This window comes from Pongo abelii, chromosome X (assembly GCF_028885655.2).
Source record: "Pongo abelii isolate AG06213 chromosome X, NHGRI_mPonAbe1-v2.0_pri, whole genome shotgun sequence".
Lineage (NCBI taxonomy): Eukaryota > Metazoa > Chordata > Mammalia > Primates > Hominidae > Pongo > Pongo abelii.
In genome coordinates, this window is record NC_072008.2 from 9,565,440 (window position 1) to 9,587,198 (window position 21,759).

Consider the following 21,759-nt stretch of genomic DNA (forward strand, 5'->3'; position numbering starts at 1 on the left):
TCCCTGGAGTATCCAAATGGTCTATAATTGCTTAATAAGGAGACGTTTTTGCTGAGATTTACATGATAGAGATTTGCTTTTTAAAAAGAAATTATCCAAATTTGAATGGAAAAATTGCATAGTCTCCTGAGTGTTGTTTTGCCTTTGACTTTGTACTGTTTAAGAACTGATTATGAGCAGGAGGAAATAACTCACTTCAGCTGTAATATAAACGTGCATTGGTATTTAAGCATATGTGACACATAAAACAATACCAACTTGGCCAGCATTTAAATGTTTATGTAAATTACATTTTTGGACAGGCACTTTCCTCTATTTTGCAGAGAAAATAATTTTTTCCCAAAGAGATTTTGTGTTAAAAACAATCCCTAATGCTATTATTAGGAGTGTTAGATGACTTCGATGTGGTTTTCCTCTTTTTGCCTGAAAGTCTTGAGTGCTGAAGCATCTAGTGCTATTCTTGTGTCCGGGAATGTTCCTGCCTCATTTTTGTTTCTAGTCCTGTTTCTTCCTGTGTCAGAAATAAGACTAATGCATGCAGCTGCACCTATAGTTCAAGATGAAGGGGTCTGTGTGAGAGAGAGAACGTCTGTGCATGTGTGTATGTGTGTGAGTGTGTGTGTGAGAGAGGAGAGACGGGGCGGGGTGGGGAGAGAGAGAGAGAAAAGAGAGAGGGAAAAAAAAAACACAGCCTCTTTGTAATACCTGGTTGACTCAGTGAAGTCTGGCTCTCTGAGCTTTACTGAATTCCTCCTTACTTATTTTGGGGCCGGAGGTGGAGATGAGTTCAAAAGCAGATAAAATTTGCCTGTCACCTAAATGAGCAGAATAGATTGCGCATAATCTTTTGTAGATGAAGCCTGTGTTTTTGGCATTCTGCTCTCAAGTTTTCCTCTGAGCTGATCTGAGAGTGAACTGGAGTGTTAAGTTGAGGGAGATGTTGATGACTCTGGTGTGGTCTTTTCCTTTCGGGGAAGTGGAGATGAAACGACTTGCCCCGGGGTCCCTGGGAAGCAGAGCTTGTGCCAAGATGTAATTTTCCGGTTCTAAGCCCTGTGGTCTTTCTTCTACAGCAAAGTGGGTACCCTTTATCTGTAAGGGACCAGAGAGTATGGATTTTAGGCTTTTGGGGCCAGTCTTGGCAACTATTCACCTCTGCAACTCAGCCACATTGTGAGAAGGCAGCCCTGCACATTGCATAAACAAACAAATGTGGCTGTATTCCAGTAAAACTCCATTTATGGCCACTGACTTTTGAATTTCGTAGAATATTCTGTAAGCATGTGTCGGCAGCCTCCCCTGTGCAGGCGCACACTCGGAGGTAGTCGCGTTGGGGAAAGTTGCTTTCTGCCTTCCTGGGGTTGATAGACTTGTGGGGAGGCAGATACTGGAAAGCAGCCGCAGACACACCAAAGGGGGAGTCAGTCCCCTGTCATGGGAATCGTGATGGGGAGCAGCCCTCCCCTGTGCATTTAGAAAGGCCCCGCCACACAGAACCATTGGGAAGCGGAGGCTTGGAGATTGCATGGGATTTGAGATGAGCCAGGCGTGGGCAGGGAGATGGCACAGGGGAAAGGAGGATCGCCGTGGATCACACAGGACAAAGGAGGGCCTGACCTGTCCACCCCCAAAGCCCTTTGCTTCCCTTGCCCACGTTGGTGTAGGGTGGCCCGAGAGGGGCCGCACTGTGAGGAGTGACTGTAGCTGCAGCTCAGCAGCGCCTCAGGAGAAGCCAGCCGTCTCTACACACCACAGGAGTTTATTTCCAGTGTGGGAGAGGGACTCTTGAGGGAGAAGGACAAGATGCCCGTTTGCCCTACAGATCCTTTGAGGAAAATTACTATAGGGGTCTCATCTCTGTTGTATTTATTGTAGTACGACCTTTTTTTTAAGTGATTCACCATAATCTCTCTAGGCCGTATTTAGGCACTGACCCCAAATGTGCGTTAAAAAAAAAGTTTGGGATATTTTGGTTTATTTATTTGTGTGTATGTATATAGTTGTTAAATTGGTGTCCTTGGGGTGGGGGTCGATCGGTGGAACTTTCTATCTTCTCTGCCGTCTTGCACCACCCCATATTTTGGTTTGTTTTTGTTAGAGGTCAGCAAACCTTTTCTTGTCAATGGCCAGATAATAAATATTTTGTGGTTTTTAAACCCTGTAGTCTCTGGGTGTTGTATGGCAAAAGCAGCCATTGACAACATGTGAGTGACTGAGTGTGTTTATTTATGGGCACTGAGGTGCTGGGATCCCGTATTCACACTGTTCCGCCACCATCACCGCCATTCATAACTCTCAAACTTTTTCTTTTTCTTGGCGGGGGAGTGGAGCAGGGTCTTGCTCTGTTGCTCAGGCCAGAGTGCATCACGGCTCCCTACAGCCTTAACGACCCTCCCATATCAGCCTCCCGAGTAGCTGGGACCACAGGTGCGCATCACCACGCCAGGCTAATTTTTTAACTTTTCTGTAGAGACGTGGTCTCCTTAGGTTGCCCAGGCTGGCATCAAACTCCTGGCCTCAAGCATTCCACCCACTCCTGCCTCCCAAAGTGTTGGGATTACAGGTGGGAGCCACCGTGCCCAGCCTCAGAACTTTTTCATTATCCCAACCTGAAACCTGGTCCCCATGAAACAGTAACTCCCCATTCTCCCTTCCCCCGGAGCCCCTGGCACCCACCGTTCTATTTTCTGTGTCTGTGGATTTGACTAGTCTGAGGTGCCTCATGTCAGTGGAATCACGCTGTGTTTGTCCTTTTGTGTCTGGCTTTTTTCACTTAGCATAATGTCCTTGAGGTTCTCCCATGTTGTAGCCTGTGTCAGGACATTTGCAGCTCAGTTCATTTCCGAGGAATTGTCCTACATGCAGGGGGTCTTAGGAACACAGGTAACTTCACTTCCCATTTGAAGAACGAGGAGTTCTCCCGAGGCCCTGAACAGGAATAGAGACTGTGAGGCATTGGCATTTGGAAGGAAGTGTCTCTGAAATAGAAACGACTGTCAGATGAAGAGGGACAGTTCAGTATGTTACCCGGGCCTGCCTTTCCAGGGATCCCCAGCCTCTTTGCCTAGTTCCCACTCTGGGCCCCTGGGCAGGTGACCCGCAGCTGCACATGGGTTTCCTGGGAGATCTTGGGAGAGAGGCTCAGGATCAGAGCCTGGGGAGTGCAGGAGCTTGGCGGGGGGCGGGGGGTGCTGCTTTGGGGATTGGGAGGAGTGGGCTGGGGCGGGGTCACAGAGTCTTTAGCTGAACCCATGGGTGCTCTGGGTCTTGGCTTGTCCTGACTCAAGTCAAGGGGCCCAGGCCTTTGTAAAGGTCCTCATTGCCCATTCACTGGGGCCTGGCTTTGGGTGAGGGTGGCAATTGGAGATAGGGGGAAGCCCTGAACGGGAATCTTGGCCACACACTGCTGTATCCTCGACACCAAATTCTATCCCACCTGTTGCTGGCTGTTCTGGAAACCAGCACTGAAAAATACGGAGTGGAAAAGTTTTCTGATTTTTTTTCCTGCTTTGTTTGGGTTTTTTGGAAAACAATTTCAAAATTAGCATATGGCTTGTTAAAATTAAATCACAAAGGAAGTGCCTATGGTAATGTTTTGATCAGGCTCTAGGTCTGTGTGAACCACGGCCCATATTTGAAAATCCAGCTTTATTGGGACATAGCCATGCCCATTGCTTTCTCTGTCCTCTGTGGCTGCTTTAGTGTGCCACCAGGGCAGACTTGGGTGGGTTGCAGCAGAGATGGCATGGCCCTCAGGGTCTAAGATGTTTACTCTCTTGCCAGTCCTCTGTTATCTCTGGTCTTTGTGGTTGCCACAGTTTTCTTGGATCCAGGAGTTAAAGGCAGTCCTGAGGGGTGATGACCTCATCTCCGCAGTTGCCTGGAATGCTGAATTTCAGACGTGCTAAAGGAGGGGTCGCAGACATTGTGTGGAATGCATTCAGACCCCAGATGTGGGTGCAGGAAGGCAGGCATGGCACAGCCAGGTAGAGACTGGTTTCCAGGCCCAAGCGGCCTTCAGCAGCTGTGCGCCTTGTTTCTGATGTCGTTTGGGAGTAAAAATAATGTAGACATGGGGGGTCATGAGGCTCAGGGTTAAAAACTTAAAGGAAACCTCCATGGCATGGTCGGGCGCAGTGACTCACGCCTGTAACCCCAGCACTGTGGAATGCCAAGGTGGAAAGATCGCTTGAGGCCAAGAGTTGGAGACCAGCCTGGGCAACATAAGGAAACCCTGTCTCTACAAAAAAAAAAAAAAAAAAAAAAAAATGACCAGGTGTGGTGTGGCGCACACCTGTGGTCCCAGCTACTCAGGAGGCTGAGGCAGGAGCCCGGGAGGTTGAGGCTGCAGTGAGCTGTGATTGCACCATGGCACTCCAGCCTGGACCACAGAGCAAGACCCAGTCTCAAAGAAAGAAAGAGAGAGATAGAGAGAAAGAGAGAGAGAAACCTCCATGGCTGATGCATGGAGGAATGGGTTAATATCTAGAAATACGCTGAGTCGTGGAGTAAAGAAAACCCACAATAGAATACCTGATGAATGTGGGGAAAGCACTTCTGAGCTCCTCTAGTTATAGAAGACCTAAAAAGGAGATTTAAAAAAACGAACAGGAGAGCCCTATTATTGTTGATGTCTTCCAAAACGAACATGCATTTATAAGCCAGGTGGTATTTTAATGTCACGAGGGGGTCCATTCTCCCATCTGTCTCCTTTGCTTTTGTTAGAGTCAGTAGCTTTTGGGTCTGCTTGACATTGGAGAGGATGCTGAATGCAGAAAATTTTGTTTAATTATAATGATTTGATTTTTTTCCTTCTGTATTCAAGTTTGCCTGCTTCTAATGAATTGGCAGAAATGAAGAGCTTTCTCAGATATTGCCAGGACCATTTAAAAGCAATTAAAATCAATTTAGTTATTAAATTTGAAATTATTGTCTGGCTAAATGATAGTTTAAAATTCAATTTATACTGGCACTTACTTTTTAATGAACAGACCACATCACACACTTTTATGTTCTCAAATTATCTGTGGCTTTAAAGCTGTAAAAAAAAAGGTGCTCTTTTAAAAAAGCCCTGCATGTTTCCTTTTTCCTCTCTACTTCCGCTAAAATATTTACATGTTTCTTTTAAAATAAGGTGAGAAAATCCCCTTGACTTCTCAATTTTAAGAAACTATACTTATCTTTTCATCACAAATGTTCATTTATCTGTGTTGAAGTCAACCCAAGAAATCTTAAAATATAACGGAAAGAAAATGTTTCTGGATTTTTTCCCCTAGAATACATATACTTTTAAATGGCACGTTTTAGCCATTGACCTTAATTCCTCCCTCCCTCCATTACATTTTTAGATGTGTTCAATGAAACGTAGTCCTCCCCCTTTAAAAAAATGGACCGAGCATCACGTGTGAGGCTGCAAAGAGGCTCCCTGCCAAAGCATCTTATCTGCCGCTGGTAAAGCCCCGCCCCTCCGTCAGCAGCTAACCCTTGAGCGGGATGTGTGCTTGTGCCGGGTGCATTGCATTAAGAGAATGCAACTGAATAGAGAAGGATCAGGACCTTTTGTGCAGAGGTGGGGAGTGTTAAAAAGGGGGAGGCCTGGGCGGGAGGGTGGAGTTAGTGGGAGATGGGTATGCTTAGTGCTTAAATTCCCTGCATTCCCTCAAACGAATTTAAGAAACTCACACAGTAAATGAGTCAGGTAGAGGGAGAGAGGGAGAGAGGGAGGGGAGAGGGAGAGTTCCTTTCATTCATGACACGATGAACTTTGCATGCTTCAGAACAATTTACATTTTTCCTTATTTTGAGGTACTTTTTTGAACTAAGAACCTGGAGGATGTGTGTGTGTGTGTGTGTGTGTGTGTGTGTGTGTGTGTGTGTGTGTGTGTGTTGGTGGTGGGGGATTTTTGCCTTATATTTCATAAATATTTCTTGGTTGATTAAATGTCAATAATCTCTCATTTCTGGTTTGTAAAGCTGTTACCTGATCCTTGAATATCACGAATATTTTGTACATTCAAAATAATTGAGAGAAAGTAACAACAACAACAACAAAAAGACACAAATAATAAGCATCTTCGCTTATTTAGGAAGAGTAGATCTGTGCTGGGCGCTGTGGCTCATGTCTGTAATACCAGCACTTTGGGAGGCTGAGGCGGGAGGAACCCTTGAGTCCAGGAGTTCGAGACCAGCCTGGGCAACATAATGAGAGGCTCTTCTTTTTTCTTTTTGAGACATGGTCTCACTCTGTCGCCCAGACTGGAGTACAGTGGTGCTATCTCAGCTCACCGCAACCTCCACCTCCTGGGTTCAAGTGATTCTCCTGCCTCAGTCCCCCTAGTAGCTGGGATTATGGGCGCGCACCACTACCGCCCGGCTAATTTTTGTATTTTTAGTGGAGACGGGGTTTCACCACGTTGGCCAGGCTGGTCTCGAACTCCTGACCTTAAATGATCCACACCCTCTTTGGCCTCCCAAAGTGCTGGGATTACAGGTGTGAGCCACCGCCCTGGGGCGCAAGAGCAAGTCTTTTAAGATCAGTGCTGTCTGTGGGGTGGGAGGGGAGGAGAAGTAGATCTGGCCATGCTGAAAGGTTCATGCGGTGGCCTCCTGAGCTGCGCACATGCTTCTGGAGCTTTGAGTGGACATTCAGTCTGCATGTGGATCTCTGTGCAAGCCTGCACTGGGAGCCCCTGCCCCAGGAAGCGAAGGCTGCATTTCTTTTATGTCAGTTAACAGATTTCTGCCCCACCCTGGACATCTGAGCGTTAACTGATTTGTAAGGGAGGGGTGAGGGAGGGTAAAATTACAATTCTATATCTTAACATTGGGGGTGAAGCATTTTTACCCTAGAGGAATTCTATCCAAACACATTAAACACTTTTAATGAGGGACAAAGGGTTGGGACTTAGCGGTTAGGGGGCAAGCCCATGAGCCTCACTCCTTCTGCTCTCTCTCCAGGAATTGGAGAGGGAATCCTTTTGCTCAGCATTCCCACGCCTCCCACAGGCCTGGCACTGAGCCCGCGGGCTTGCCTTAGTCTCCTGGGCTGCCCTAACGCAGCACCACGTGCCGGGCGGCTTTAACAACAGCCAGTAATTCTCCCACAGTCCTGGAGGTTGTAAGTCCCAGATGGAGGGGTCGGCAGGGTTGGTTCCTCCCTAGGCCTCTCTCCTGGGCTTGTAGATACAGTCTTCTCCCTGGGTCCTAACAAGGTCATCCCTCTATGTGTGTCTGTGTCCCCTCATCTCTAGTCCTGTTGGATTAGGGCCCATCCTAATGACCTCATTTTACCTTAGTTACCTCTTGAATGGCCCTGACTCCAAATGAACAGTCACATTCTGAGGTCCTGGGGCTTAAGGCTTCAGCATATGAGTTGGGAGTAGGGATGTAACATGCCTAATGTCCAGAACAGGAAAATCCATAGAGGCAGAAAGTGGGCTCCTGCTTGCCAGGGCTGGGGACGGGCAGTGTGGGGTGACTGCTAGCCAGCACAGGGTTTCTTCTGGAAGTGATGAAAGTGTTCTGGAATTAGACAGCGGTTGCACGACTCTGAATGTATTAAAAACCACTGAATTGTACGTTTTGAAAGAATGAATTTCATGGTATGTGAATTATATCTCAGTAAATTTGTTATAAACAAAAACTGTGAGGGTAAGAGGTAAAAGGAAGGGAGTTGAAAGCAGCATCAGGTGTGAACAGCCCATAATTCAGCCCATAGATGAGTGCGAACTCCTAGCACAGCTGTCTGTTGAAGATGTGCATGAATGCTTGCTTTCCTCACCCTTCGGCCTGCTTTTCTCTACTCTCCAATTTCATCATACATTCTCTTCCTTCCTCCCCCTCCCCACTTTTTCAAAATGTTTCTTCTAGTTCTTACTTGTGGTACACAAAATTCCATAAACATAATGCCGCAGTTCAAAGAGGTGTTCTGATGTTAGGGAGATAACTTAGGAAAATATTTTACCTTTGGGGAAGTTTTGGTTTCCTTCTGAGTGAAAACCCTCCATGAAAGAGAAACTTAAATGCAGTTTTCAAATGCTCCTGAGACATTCCCAGCCTTTTCTTTGGGGAGAAGTGAAGGCAGGACAATTTCCAAGGCAAAGAGGGACCTATCGCAGACAGCAGACCCCAAGTAAAGAAAGGCACAGTGGTGGTGGGTATTCGTGCAGTGTTTTGAAAATGTGGAGGTCAGGGATGCTAGCTTACCAGGCCAGCATGATCAAGTTACGAGAAATGGAGACCAGGACACTACCTCTGCTGGGTGTGTTGCTCCGGGCTCCTTCGAAAGGGGAAGCAGCTGGTGGACTTCCTTGGGCTGTGGTGAAATTGGGCTCCCGTAGGTGCCATGAAGGCTCTGCAGAGCCAGGGATGCTTGCACCCTGGAGAGGCCTTGCTCCAGGAGCTCAGGAGCTGGTAGGGGCGGTGACAGTGAAGCACTGGCTTGCCGTGCCCAGTGCTTGGGCAATGCTGAGCTCCGAGGGAGGAACCCAGAACCATGCGAGAGCAAGGGAGGGAGGCAGGCAAGGAGAAGGGTTGCCCGGGAGCCTGCACGTCGGGTCGGTGTTCAAATTGTCGTTTCCTGCTTTGCTGTCTGATCCCACTAAAGACTAGCCAGAGAGATGTGGAGGTGAAAAATGGTGGACAGCCATTTTTCTCCCTTTCACTGTGACTACAATGTCTGTTTCATATCAACAGCAACATCTGTGCAGGCATCCTAATGAGTATAAATAATGTCTTCAGAAAACTGGGTTTGTGAGGCTCCTGTCATCTGAGTTTCTTCCATCATTTAAGTGGTGATTTTTTACTCATTGACATACAGGTGTTATTTAGTGGCCACGTATTATTCGTATAGGGTTCTTTATGTGCTTTCTGTATACATTTGTTTTCGTGCTCATCGTATTTCAGTGTGGCTTATATATAATAAGATGCACCCATTCTTAGCTATTGTGGACTTTTTTTAAAAAAGGTTTATAGAGATATGATTTACATACCAAACACTCATTTAAGTGCCTAATTCAACAGTTCTTAATACCCTAATTAAAAAAAAAAAAATACAGTGTTGAGTATTTTCCTTTTCTCGTTTTTCACTGAAGTGGACTCAGGATTGGGGGTATCTGTCAGTCCCTTGGTTTGATTCTTGGCTGCCAGTGTTTACTGGGGATGGATATTGGTACCTCCCTTAATAGGATATTGTTAGAGCATTTTACAAATTCTGGTTAAAAAAAAATCCCACATGAGATCTCCCCTCTTCCCCCCTCTCTGAGTGTAGGCATTGTCAGCTGCAGTTGTCCAGCGTCTCCAGGACTCTTTTCATTTGCGGGATGGAAACAATGTACCCTCTGAACAACTCCTCCCTGTTTCTCCTCCCTCCAGCTCCTGGCAACCACTATTCCACTCCCTGCTTCTTTGAATTTCACAACTTGAGGTAGCTTGTGTAAGTGGAATTATTTTAAAAGCTGGTTCATGTTAAAGTGCTTAGAACAGACCTTGGTAAGCATCCGGTCAACAGTAAGTACTTTTATTATTCTTTTTATATTACTCTTTTTTTTTAAAGAGGCCAGACACATGGGCTTCTGTCTTTTCACAGCTTGGGATCTATGCAGACCCAGGCTTCCAGAAGCCATCCCACTTGAATTCTTACTCCCTTTTCCCCTAAAAAGAAGCTCTGAAATCCTAATTGTCAAGAAGGCTTTGCCTGCTGTGCATGCCTGAGTAATGTTATTTTTGTCATTATTTGAGAGACGGGGAGGAAGCTTCCAGTCCCCTGTAAGGAAACGAAATCATCGTGCACAGATGTGGTTCTGTTTATAGAGGGAAGGAAATGGAGGTGAAGAGTGTGTATGGCTTGCAGCCAGGCTTGCGAGTATGCAGAGGAATAAATGTTTTTGCCTCCAGAGTTTTAACTGGAAATGTGTCTGAATTTTACCTCCTGGGCACACTGGCCTGAGGTCTTCCCTGCATACCTGATCGTGAAAGTCTTCGGGTGTGTTTGTAAACACGCAGCCCCCCTTATGTGAGAGTCAGCACAAACTTCTAAAGATGCGATGATGAATTCTATCAGAGAAGTCTTTCTGGTTTTGTGAAAATAACCTTGCACTCTTTTAATTATATCCAAATGATCAAATCTGGCTCTGATGTCTTGTCAAAATTAATGTTAAAGGACAGTGCCCTTTATATTTTACTTGTCTGGGTATAAACATCCTAGTCTTTAAAGTTGAGTATGTAGGACTACCTCTCTACTTGATTACTCTGAAAAGAGTGTATAGAGTGAGTTTTTTAAATGGAATTAGCGTGTATACGAGGATCAGAGTGACATTTAACAGATCCTTCAATAGATAGTGCTGGTATGAGGATTGGTGAAACTAGAGGTAGGGAATGAGCGTTTTTGGTTCTATATCATATTCCCAAGACATTTTCGAATGATTCACCCTTTGCCATCAGAATGGTTTGAAATTGATCAGCCTGAATCCACTAATGTGGGCTGCGGCACATGAATTTTAATACTAGAAGCACACAGTTGTGCTGTGTTTCAAATGAACTCTGGCCATTTGAAGTGAGCAGGCATAGGCAGTCTTCTGTCCTGTGATAACCTCAGTATATATCCTTTCTGTTTTTTAAAGTACCTTACAAGCTGCTGCATTACAGTCGTTATTATTGGGCCATTACAAAAAGCTATCCAATTTTAAGTGTCTTGGATAATTCTTGTTTGCCCCAGCATCAGAATTGAGCATTTTTTTTTTTTTTTTTTAGATGGAGTGTTGCTCTGTCACCAGGCTGGAGTGCAGTGGTGTGATCTCGGCTCACTGCAACCTCCACCTCCCGGGTTAAAGTGATTCTTCTGCCCCAGCCTCCCGAGTAGCTGGGACTACAGGCGTGCACCACCACGCCCAGCTAATTTTTATATTTTTTAGTAGAGATGAGATTTCACCATGTGGGCCAGCATGGTCTCGATCTCTTGACCTCGTGATCTGCCTGCCTTGGCCTCCGAAAGTGCTGGGATTACAGGAGTGAGCCACTGTGCCCGGCCAAAATTGAGCACTTTTATCATTGTAGTATTCGTGTCTTACTGGCAATGCCCTGTAAAGTTAAATAAGTTACATTTGTCTTGCACAGGTAATAATTATGAGGTAATTTCCACAGAATCCAAGTGCCTCATTGACTTAGCTATAAAATCAAAACAGAGCTAATTCTGATAAGACTAGACACATGTTACTCTTAAATTGGCCTGTCTCCTGGCCACTGTTGTGCCTTTAACCTCAGCAGAAGGGGAGCTGGGCTGCAGAGTGAAATTACCCGGAGGTCAAATATTGCTAATTTGACTTTTATCATAGAGACATTTTCTCCTCTCGCACCAAGGCAGTGGCTTTAATCCCTCTTCCAGTGGTGAGACAAGTGCAAAGCGTTTACAAAAGGCTTTCTCTTGTTTTGAATGCGCCAAGAAAGATTTCGAGGCCGTTAAGTTACCAATCCTTCTTTTTAAGTCTTGAAGCAATTACTGTAAGGTCAATCCACTAATTTCCTTTCAGAATTACCAAAGACCTCTCATGTAATCATTTGGTACTTGTTGCCATGTAGCCAGTATCACTGAGTGCTTTTACTGTGAGCAAAGCACAATGCATCGGGCGGGGAGGGATCCAAAGGGATCTTGATTTTTACCTTTGAGCCATCTGTGGTCTTGAGTGATCTACGTGCATTAGCAATTAAAAGGTCCTGATATTCTTGTTTGGGCATATTGAAAAATGTGCTCTTACAGATAGGTTTCCTCTCTCTACTGCCCCCCCACCCCGATTTTTTTTATTGTGGTAAAATACATATAACAGAATTTACCATCATAACCATTTCTAAGTACACTGTTCAACGGCATTAAATATTCATAACATTGTGCAATCCTCACCACGATCCATCTGCAGAACTTTTTCATCACACCAAACAGAAAACTGCCCCATTAAACACAAACTCCCTATTCTTCCCTCCCCACAGCCCCAGCAACCACCATTCTACTTTCTCTATGATTTTGACACTCTAGGGACCTTTTATATGTGGGATCATACGGTATTTGTCCTTTTGTGTCTGGCTTAGCACAACGTCCTCAAGTTTCATCCATGTCATAGCATGTGTCAGAATTTCCTTCCTTTTTAAGGCTGTATAATATTCCAGCGTATGGATGGACTACACGCTGTTTATCCATTCATCTGTCAGAGAACACATGGGTGGCTTTCACCTTTTGGCTGTTGTGGATAATGCTGCTATGAGCATTGGCATATGTTTACTTCTAATTGATTTAAGTTTACATAGTCACGTGTGGCTAGTGGCTGCTGTATTAGACAGGGCAACCCTAGGCCTGATAGCCGTGAGGACCTAGTTTGGGTGGGAAGGCAGGGGTGACCTGCAGTGAGTTGTGGGCTGGGGGCCTTGGTGAGAGCCAGATCTGGGTTGTGAGGCCACTCGAGGCAGGGGGAATGGTGTGGCGGGAAGTGAGGCCCAAAATGAGAATTTCAGAGTTGAAAGCTTTGGAAGTAACATGATGCTCTATGATTGTGAGCAGACTCAACTGCACCAATGTGCATCTGAGATCAGGTCATCGGCGTTGAGGGCCTGGTGGGGACGCCAGCTCCAGTGAGCATTGTGAAATGCTCACTGCTTGGGACGTTTGCACTGTGCTTGATGTCTGGAGGTTCCATTAATGTTAAAATAGCAATTATGGGACTGGAGATTAGGTTTAATGTCTGGGTTTTTTCCACCATCTTCAAAAGCCCAGGTCTTAGTAGTAACCATGCTGCTCTCCATTTTAGTAATTTCAGCCTGGTTTATGTTGCTCAATAGCAGAAAAGCAGTTCAGATTTCCCTTGGATATCATGGACCATATGTTTGCCCAGGTATCCTTTCTTATTGGGAACTATCAAATAGTTAACACAGATTTCTCCAAGGGCACCGACTGGGAAATTAGTTTACCAAAGATAAATTTGGTAAAAGGAAAGTTTTTATGTGCGCTATCCTTAAACTAAGACACATCTGTTGAAATATTAGGACGTGCCCAGTCTCCCATCCTCTGCTGAAACTTTAGACTGTACGTCCTTCAGATATCTTCTCTTTGGTGCTTTGTTTGTGAGCAGATTAGCCTCATACTTCCTCGCTTGTAAAACTGCTCTCTCTTGCTCAATGCTTTTCTTGTACCAAAGGGTGAGGGGGAGGTTCCAGCTCTGTTTTCTGTATCAGTTTCCTGGGTGATGTTTGTTTGAGGGTGCCTTGTGTCCAGAGCCCTAGAAGGTGTTTCCATTCTCTGATGAGCCTGAAGTCTGCATGCTTCGCCTTTGGTAGGGAAAGGTACCTGGGGAAAGGTTGCATGGCCAAGTGCCAGGGTGCCAGAGTGCGTGTGCACCTGCTGGGGAGAAGCCCGCTGGGGCCCCTCCTCTCAGCACAAGATAAGGCCTCAGGGCAGTGCAGCAGATGGAGGGCTTAGCTGTCCTTGCCAGCAAAAGCTGCTGGGAACGTGGCGCTCAGATAACAGGACGGTTGAGAAGCGGTGAGTTAGGGTTACTCTGATGGGAGATACTGAGAGGAGGGGATGACAATCTTGTTTTCTGTTCCCTTTGTGAATCTTTTGGTGGCCAAAATGAGGAAAAGGTTACATTGTGTTTGAGGATGACAAGGAACATCTAGGCACATTGCATACTTGATTAAATGCACAAAGAGCTTCTTGTGACCTTTATCACAAGAGCGTAGTTCCATGAAGGTCGTAGGTACAATAGAAATTGTGTTGGTCTGAGAGTTACTCAGATTAGGGTGCATTGTGTCACCACCATTTTGCATAGCTGTGGCACCTTGTCAAGTTAACCTTTTCCTGCTTGCTTTTCCTAATCAGAAGAATGAAGTTGACCGTATGTACTCTATACGGTGGTTGTGTGAGGTCAATGAGATTACATAGGCAAAATCTTGGTGCAGGGGCACTTGGTAAAGGTTAGTTTCTGTTATAAACTTGGGGTATCCTGTGATGATTCCTGCTCACCTCTTCTCCTCATGGCTAAGTTCTACTTTGACGTGGCTCAGATATCACTTTCCTCAGGAAGCCCCGTTTCCCACCCAGATGGCTTTGGGCTACTCATCAGTGTTCTGTAAAATGCTGAGAATATTTTTTATAGCACTTCTGGGTTGTTTTGTGATAGTCTTTTGAGATATCTGTCTCCTCACCAAACTGTTCTTTGTGTCATGGGCAGCCCCACGTCATCCTCGTCTTTGTAGTCCTGCACCTGGCACAGAGCCTGGCACATAGCTCAGTCAAATAGGTGAAGACTGGGTTATTACATCTTCCCACTCCACCTCCTTCATTATCAAGTCGTGGTCAGGGCATGCCCCACCAAATGCATACCCTACTAGACAGTACAGCTGAGACTTGGAACTAGACTAACCCAGTGACTCAGGAATGTGCCACAGGACTTATTTGGCTCTAGATGGGTCTTAAAAGACATTCATAGTTGTAGGCAGAACAGAATATCCAGAACAGGTGCAGAATAACCTGTGTGTACACAGTGGGTGGTAGTTGTAATGCAGGAAGAATTTGGCACAAGAAGTGTTAATAGTTTAAAATGAAGTCGTGGGCCCTATCCACACTGGGGACAGAGATAATAGTAACTAATCATCATCATTGTCATCACTAGCCCATTGTCAGAGGTAGCACTGAACACTTATGCGTTAGCCAGGATTTGGTTTCTAGAGGGTCTAGTGTACTAGTTGGGTTACCAAGACAAAGATGCAGGCATGGGGTGCAAGTTAACAAAGGTTATACACTAGGTGGCAACTGACTCACAGGAGCAAGGCATGCAGGAGCCTGGTTATTGCAGAGGATGTGGCCAGAGCCAGACAAGTGTTCTGATGCCCCTCAACTGTGTTGAAATTTGTTAGAGGCCAACCAAGTCAGCTGGCGAGGGGGAAGGCAAGCCAGAGAGAAATTGTGAACCAGAAAGGCCCCACCTCTGGCAGTGGCTCTTCCATTGGAGATGAAGTCTTCTTGCCTGTTTTTCTCTTTCAAAAGTCAGCCATCTCACAAGGGAAGTTAAATTAAAAACTGTGCTTGTTAGCGCGGAGCTGGGACAACCGAGGGAAGTGATGCCAAAGGCAATTGTTGGTCTTTCCTTCAAATATGTGCTGACTTAGGAAGAGCAAAATGTTTTATATTAACAGTTAACAAAAGACTAAGTCTTTCATCACAAACAAGTCTAAATTCAGTGGTTAGGTCAGTATTATATTTTCCTATAGTTTTAAATAAGATGCTTATGTATTCACTAGTGCTTTGGATGTTCTTTGGAAAAATCTCCGATTTAGTGACAAGCCCCAGGAAATATTACTGTTAGTTGGTCCAGCATCCTATATTGTTTGTGAAATCCCTCTTTTATTGTCTTTTAAAGATTGTAAAATGCTTTTTCTGTCAATAATCAGAGAAGGATGCCGCATTCATATTACCCCAGTTTCTAACTCAACCTCTCCTTTCCAATTGAAAACAAAAGTCAGAATTCACTTTTTGTTATGGGGCGTTAAGTAGTAAACAAAGAGATTTCACCACTCGCCAGGGAAAAGAAGGAGCCTGCAAATCAGACAATATAAAAACATAACCAAACCATACAAAAACACAAAAATGTGGCTTGGCAGAATTTAACTATAATTAATTGTACTAATTTAATATTGTAGACACAAATGATCATAAAGCCATATGGTACAATCCTTTTGTTCATGAATTATTCATCAAATGTTAGGTACATGATGTGGGAAAGCCAGTTATGTCGGGCTTCATGCTACCAGGGCTAGAGTTGACTAGTTCAGCTCTGTTTCTCCAGTGACAAAAAAAAAAAGGTATCTGCCTTGCACATGAAAACACTGGATGGTTAGATTGGATTTAGCCGACAACAAACTGCAGAAATTGGTTCTGGCTAACTGAAGCTCACAGGGTTTATTAGAGTTGTTGGAGCCCATGGGAACTGACGGAGGGCCAGGAGGCTTGTCGTGCAGAAGCAGCAGGAACCAAGGAAGCTTTGCAGAGATGAGAAACAAAAAACAGAGAACGCAGCAACATTCGCTGTGGCAGGAACGACTGCCACTGGTGGCCTGGACACCATCACAGCCGCAGAAGATACTTAAGACACATTTATGTTCTAGTGTTGGTAGTTCAAGATTCAAAGTATGTGTGAAAGTGAGTGTGTGTGCGTAGGCATAGTAGCTAATTGGTTGAGTTGGGGTCCATGTGCCCACCTCCAGGTTGGACCAGGGGACAAGCCATGCAGCGTTTTGGTCACCCCTCACTTGGCAGTATTCCCACCAGGAATGACCCTCACTAGGATTTGAGGGGCCTGGAGTCACTACTTACTAATTTTCTTAAAGTTGACAGCCATCACAAACTTCATGGTCTGGGAAAATGTGAATTAATTGCCTGATCCACCTCCATATCTTTTTTTTTTTTTTTTTTAACAAAAATCTGTATATTCATAGATTGTCTGTTCCTCCACTAGTGGTTTTGCAGTAGCATTTTCAGGTGAGGAAGCAGCAAGAGAATTTAGGGTCCAGTTTTGTCATTGCCATTGTTGTAGCGATTTACAAGTGGTTACTGCTAGTATGAACTTTTGCCTAGTTAAATTTTGGAAACTTGCCTGTAATTGCATTTGATGGATGGTAAAAATTGATAAATGACTTGATAAGTGATAAAAATTCTACGGAAGAATTTTCCACGGACTGGCTTCTGGCTTTGATCCTTTCCAACTGTGCTTCTCCTGCCCTCAGGCCGCCCCTATCATGCTGTGCTTGTCTGGCCCCACTCACCCTGTCCTGACACTGGATGATTTATTTCCAAATGAATTGCTCCTGGAAGCCATTCCGACACCATTACAGCCGGCGGCAACACAGCTGTCTTGGATACTCCTGGACCATATAGCTAGATGTAACCACAGCATTTCGGTAGCTCCACTTCCCCAGCATTTTCTTTTAGAATGGGGGCATCAGAGTTGAAGGAGGTAACTGTGAGTAGTGTGTCTTGTCTTTGGAAATTTTCATCATGACCTGAGCTTGTCAACACTCTGCCTTGGCCCCTCCTTGCACTTTGGAAGAGGCTGGAGCAGGAGCGGGCAGCGTTGCCTTCGCAGCATGGTAACTTCTCTCCTTTCAGCGCTATTTGTAAGGCAGAATGGGAGAGGAAACTCCCCAGGGGGAAACTGGGACCCTGTTAGGTAGGGCTAGCAAGAGGTGGTTAAAATGTAAGCATCCGCTGCACCAGACTGTATTCTCCATGACTGTGTATTTTTTGTTGTTCATAAGAGCCCCGAATTGCAATGAGTGCGATTTTCCCCGGACGCTGCAGTGTATGGAGAAGCTGTCACTTGTCACATGACAGCTCAGTCATTCGATCCCTGGGTGCTGCAGAGAGGGAAGAATTGGCCTCGCAGGGGGAGTGAGTGCCAGCCCGTGGCCTGTCCCCTGCCACGTGTCACCATACTGAATGTTTGTGTGTGCTCTGTGTGTTTTCAAAACACCTTCATGTCACCTGCCCTGGACTCATCCCTGTGAGCGAGGCAGGGTGGGCGTTACCATCCCTCTGGACCAACAAGGACAGAACAGCTTGAGACGCACAGGGTGGCTTCCCCATGGCTGCGGAGGCATAGAAAGTGGGGGCACGGGACGTGAATCCGTGTGCTGGGATTCTGGCCGCCTGTGCCTGCCGATCACCCTCAGTGCCTCCCTGGATTTGATTTTGTGGCTCTTCTGGGTGTGCGTGTGAGTGTGTTGTGGGTAAGTCTGTTGTCTAGGGGAAGGAACGGGAGGTTAGCCGGCCAGGAATCTCTGTGGGGTGGTCGGCCTGAGTTGGCCATATCCAAGCTCTGCGTGTGTCTCACTTTTCAGAGTAGCGGGAAGGCTGGGTGACTTTGAAATCAGATGGGTATTTTCCTGATTTGAAGAGACTTGGCTTCTTCCCCCACCCCTCCTTCTCCCTCCTCCCCCCTCCTCCCCCCTCCTCCCCCCTCCTCCCTCTTGCTGACTCACAAACTGTGTGGGGCATCCTAGCCCACCCATGGGAGGCCAGGAGAAACAGGAGGCAGAGCTGTCAGAGTGTGGCCCTTCGTCTTGGGGGTGTGCAGGTGACTGCTCCTGCCCCTTGATGGCTGTCCTGTTTCGGGTATAAGGGATGTTGTCCAAACCATGTATGGGACTCTCTGTTGACAGTTGTTTTTCAATTGCCTATTTAATTGAGCTTCTCTAAAGTCTTCTTTGTGCCAAGTATCGGGACAGGTGATAGAAATAGAAAATTCGACACAAATCGAAAATTCCAGTATCAAAAATGACAGCGATGTACCCTTGCCCCTTAACGCAGCCAAGAAACAGGGGTGAAGGGCTACTCTCCACATATGGAGCAGGCCACCACCCTTGAGTGACAGTAGCCGAACACAGAACATTCTCTGCAGAGGTCACTGAGGCTTAAACTCATTATGTTTTAAAGGGATAATCTGCTATTCTTAAGAAAACAAAAAACAATCACGAATCTCCCTGCCGTCCCCACCCTTGCCCCCACTTAGATCCTGGTAGGGTCTGGCAGGGGGAGTTTTGCAAGGAGTTGGGGCAAATTACTCCAGCAGATACTTCCACCCAGTATCCCAAGAAATGTTTGTAAATGCTGTTATGAATTATTTAAAAGTATTCCAAACTCCTGCTAATTATTATGTGTTTGCTCAAGTCAAGATCAGGAGAAATACAGGCATTGCTATCCCATGGGGCCTGTGAAGCTCTGGTGAGGTGTCCCAGTCGAAGAGCTTGGGGCCCCATGGTGTCTGGAAAGCGGGCTCCACTGGAGATTCTGGCTGTTTTCAGCTTGATGCACGCGGGGTCCCCTGGAGAATGCCAGGCCTGCCTGAGTGTGCAGAGGTGAGGGATTCTCACACTGCCCAGCATGTACGTGGCTGGGAGACTCTAGAGAGACATGCAAAAGTGCTGTTAACTAGACAGCGTGGCACAAATGCAAAGTGAGTGGGTTTTTTTTTTTCCTTAAACGACAGTGAACATTTATTTCAATATTTATTTTGCTTATTTTAATATTTTATTCAGTGTTTATTTATTTTTATTTTTATTTTTTTGAGATGGAGTTTCACTCTTGTTGCCCAGGCTGAAGTGCAATGGTGCGATCTCTGCTCACTGCAACCTCCACCTCCCGAGTTCAAGCGATTCTCCTGCTTCTGCCTCCTGAGTAGCTGGGATTATAGGCATGCACCACCACGCCTGGCTAATTTTTTTGTAATCTTTTGTAGAGACAGGGTTTCTCCATGTTGGTCAGGCTGGTCTTGAACCCTTGACCTCAGGTGATCCACCAGCCTTGACCTCCCAAAGTGCTGGGATTACAGGCGTGAGCCACTGCACCCGGCCTCAATATTTATTTCAGTACAGAAACGGACTTAATTGGGAATTTTGTTGAAGGCAAATAGTAGCAAAGTGGGACTGGTGTAAGGCAGTGGAATAACTTAGTGAAATCCAAGGTTTATGTAGTTATTTTCCCCCCACTTTTTTTTTGAGATGGAGTCTCACTCTCTTGCCCGGGCTGCAGTGCAGTGGCATGATATCGGCTCACTGCAACCTCTGCCTCCCGGGTTCAAGTGATTCTCCTGCTTCAGCCTCCTGAGTAGCTGGGATTACAGGTACCCGCCACCATGCCCTGCTAATTTTTGTATTTTTAGTAGAGATGGGGTTTCGCCATGTTGGCCAGGCTGGTCCCCCCATTTTTATGGTTTGAAAAATTTCAAACCCTGGCTGGGTGTGGTGGCTCATGCCTATAATCCCAGCACTTTGCGGGGCTGAGGCAGAAGGATCATTTGAAGCCGGGAGTTCGAGACCAGCCTGGGCAAGTAGCAAAATCCCATCTCTGCAAAAAATAAAAAAATGAAAGATTAGCCAGGTGTGGTGGTGCACATCTGTAGGACTGATGTGAGAGGCTGAGGTGGGAGGATCGCTTGAGCCCAGGAGTTCAAGGCTTGTAAGCCTTGATTGCGCTACTGCACTCCATCCTGGGTGACAAAGTGAAACCCTATCTGAAGAAAAAAAAAAATTCCAACCCTCAGAAAAGCTTAAAGAATAGATTCATGGATCATTAAACATTTTTACCAAATGTACGTTTTCTCTCATTACTCTAAGGTTGCTCCCTTTCCCCCCTCACTCTCCTCTTCTCCTTCCCTTCACTCCATGGATGTGTAGGACATTCTCCTACGAAACCATAGTACTTACATTCTTGGGGTTGTCACACCTCATAATTAAACATATGATGGTTTTATTAAGTATGCTGTCACATGTAAATTTCTCCAGTTGTTTGATCCAAGTTGTACTCATGGATAGTGTATTGTATTTTACGTCTCTTTAGTCTCCTGTATTCTAGAGGAGTCCCCCAACCTTCTTCTGTGACGTAGGAGTTTGGGGATTTGTCTGTTTCCCGATGTGATTAGAGTGATGTTGAACAGTTTTGGCAGGAACGCTGCACAGCTGATGATTATATTTCCCATTGCATCCCCTCAGGAACTCAGAATCTCCTTCTCGATCCTTGGTGATGGTGTATCCACCAGATGGCTCCCTGTTGAAGCTCCCTTCTCTCTGTTACCAATGAGTAATCTGTGTTATGATACAGTGAGATGGTGTGATTATTCTGTTCCTCACGATGGTTTTCCTTTGGTGGTTTTAGCATCCATTGATTACCATAAATTAATTAGTCCAGCTTTGGCAAACTATGGCTTGCCGCGGTGGCTCACGTCTGTAATACCAACACTTTGGGAGGCCGAGGCGGGCGGATCACAAGGTCAGGAGATCGAGACCATCCTGGCTAACACGGTGAAAACCCATCTCTACTAAAAGTACAAAAAATTAGCTGGGCGTGGTGGCAGGCGCCTGTAGTCCCAGCTACTGGGGAGGCTAAGGCAGGACAGTAGCCTGAACCCAGGAGGCGGAGCTTGCAGTGAGCCGAGATTGCGCCACTGCACTCCAGCCTGGGTGACAGAGCAAGACTCCGTCTCAGGAAAAAAAAAAAAAAAAAAACCCAAAAAACTCCACCAAGTCTGTTCAGTTATGTGTTATCTGTTAACGGTTGCTTTTGCACTACTACGGCAGAATTGAGTTGGGACACAGACCAGATAGCCAAAAATATTTTCTATTTAGCTGAATCCTGATCTAGTACATTTTTGGTCAAAAAATGATGCATTTCTAATTCTTCTATTCATTTTTCATTTATTAGTTGGTATTCTTAAAGAAGAGCTTTGTTTTGACCTTTAAAAATCACTATGGACTCATTTATTCTTAATTTTTAAAAATGTGTCATACGTTGTTGTCATTACATTATTTTTTTAGATACACAACGTTGCCCTAAATTTGCCTAATGGGAACCCCTTCAGGATGGGCACTGTGTTCTTCTGTCATGCCCCCTTCAAGGATGGGGCCTGGGTTCTTTTATTATGCTCCTCTAAGGCCCTTTAATCTATGTCGTTTCATTTTTTTGTTGTTGTTTTTGTTTTGAGACAGGGTCTCACTCTGTCACCTAGGCTGGAGTGCAATGGCACGATCTCGACTCGCTGCAACCTCCACCTCCTGGGTTCAAGCCATTCTCCTGCCTCAGCCTCTCAAGTAGCTGGGACTACAGATGTGTGCCACCATGCCCAGCTAATTTTTGTATTTTTGGTAGAGACAGGGTTTCACCATGTTGGCCAGGTTGGTCTCACACTCTTGACCTCAAGTTATCTACCCTCCTTGCCCTCCCGAAGT

General features: G+C 45.7%; 1 protein-coding gene across 6 annotated transcripts in view; it reads left to right on the top strand.

The window, feature by feature from the left end:
- TBL1X (transducin beta like 1 X-linked) overlaps window positions 1-21,759 on the top strand; it is a 256,356-nt gene that overhangs the window by 62,541 nt on the left and 172,056 nt on the right. For 2 of the 6 annotated variants that reach the window (XM_054544319.1, XM_063721105.1), the window contains exon 1: window positions 9,489-9,507. The exons of 3 other annotated variants lie outside the window; for them this stretch is intronic. The gene's annotated coding sequence lies outside the window, so the exon portion shown is untranslated. Of the gene's footprint in view, window positions 1-9,488; window positions 9,508-21,759 lie in introns of those variants that run through there. One more of the 6 variants, XM_063721104.1, reaches the window with a different exon arrangement.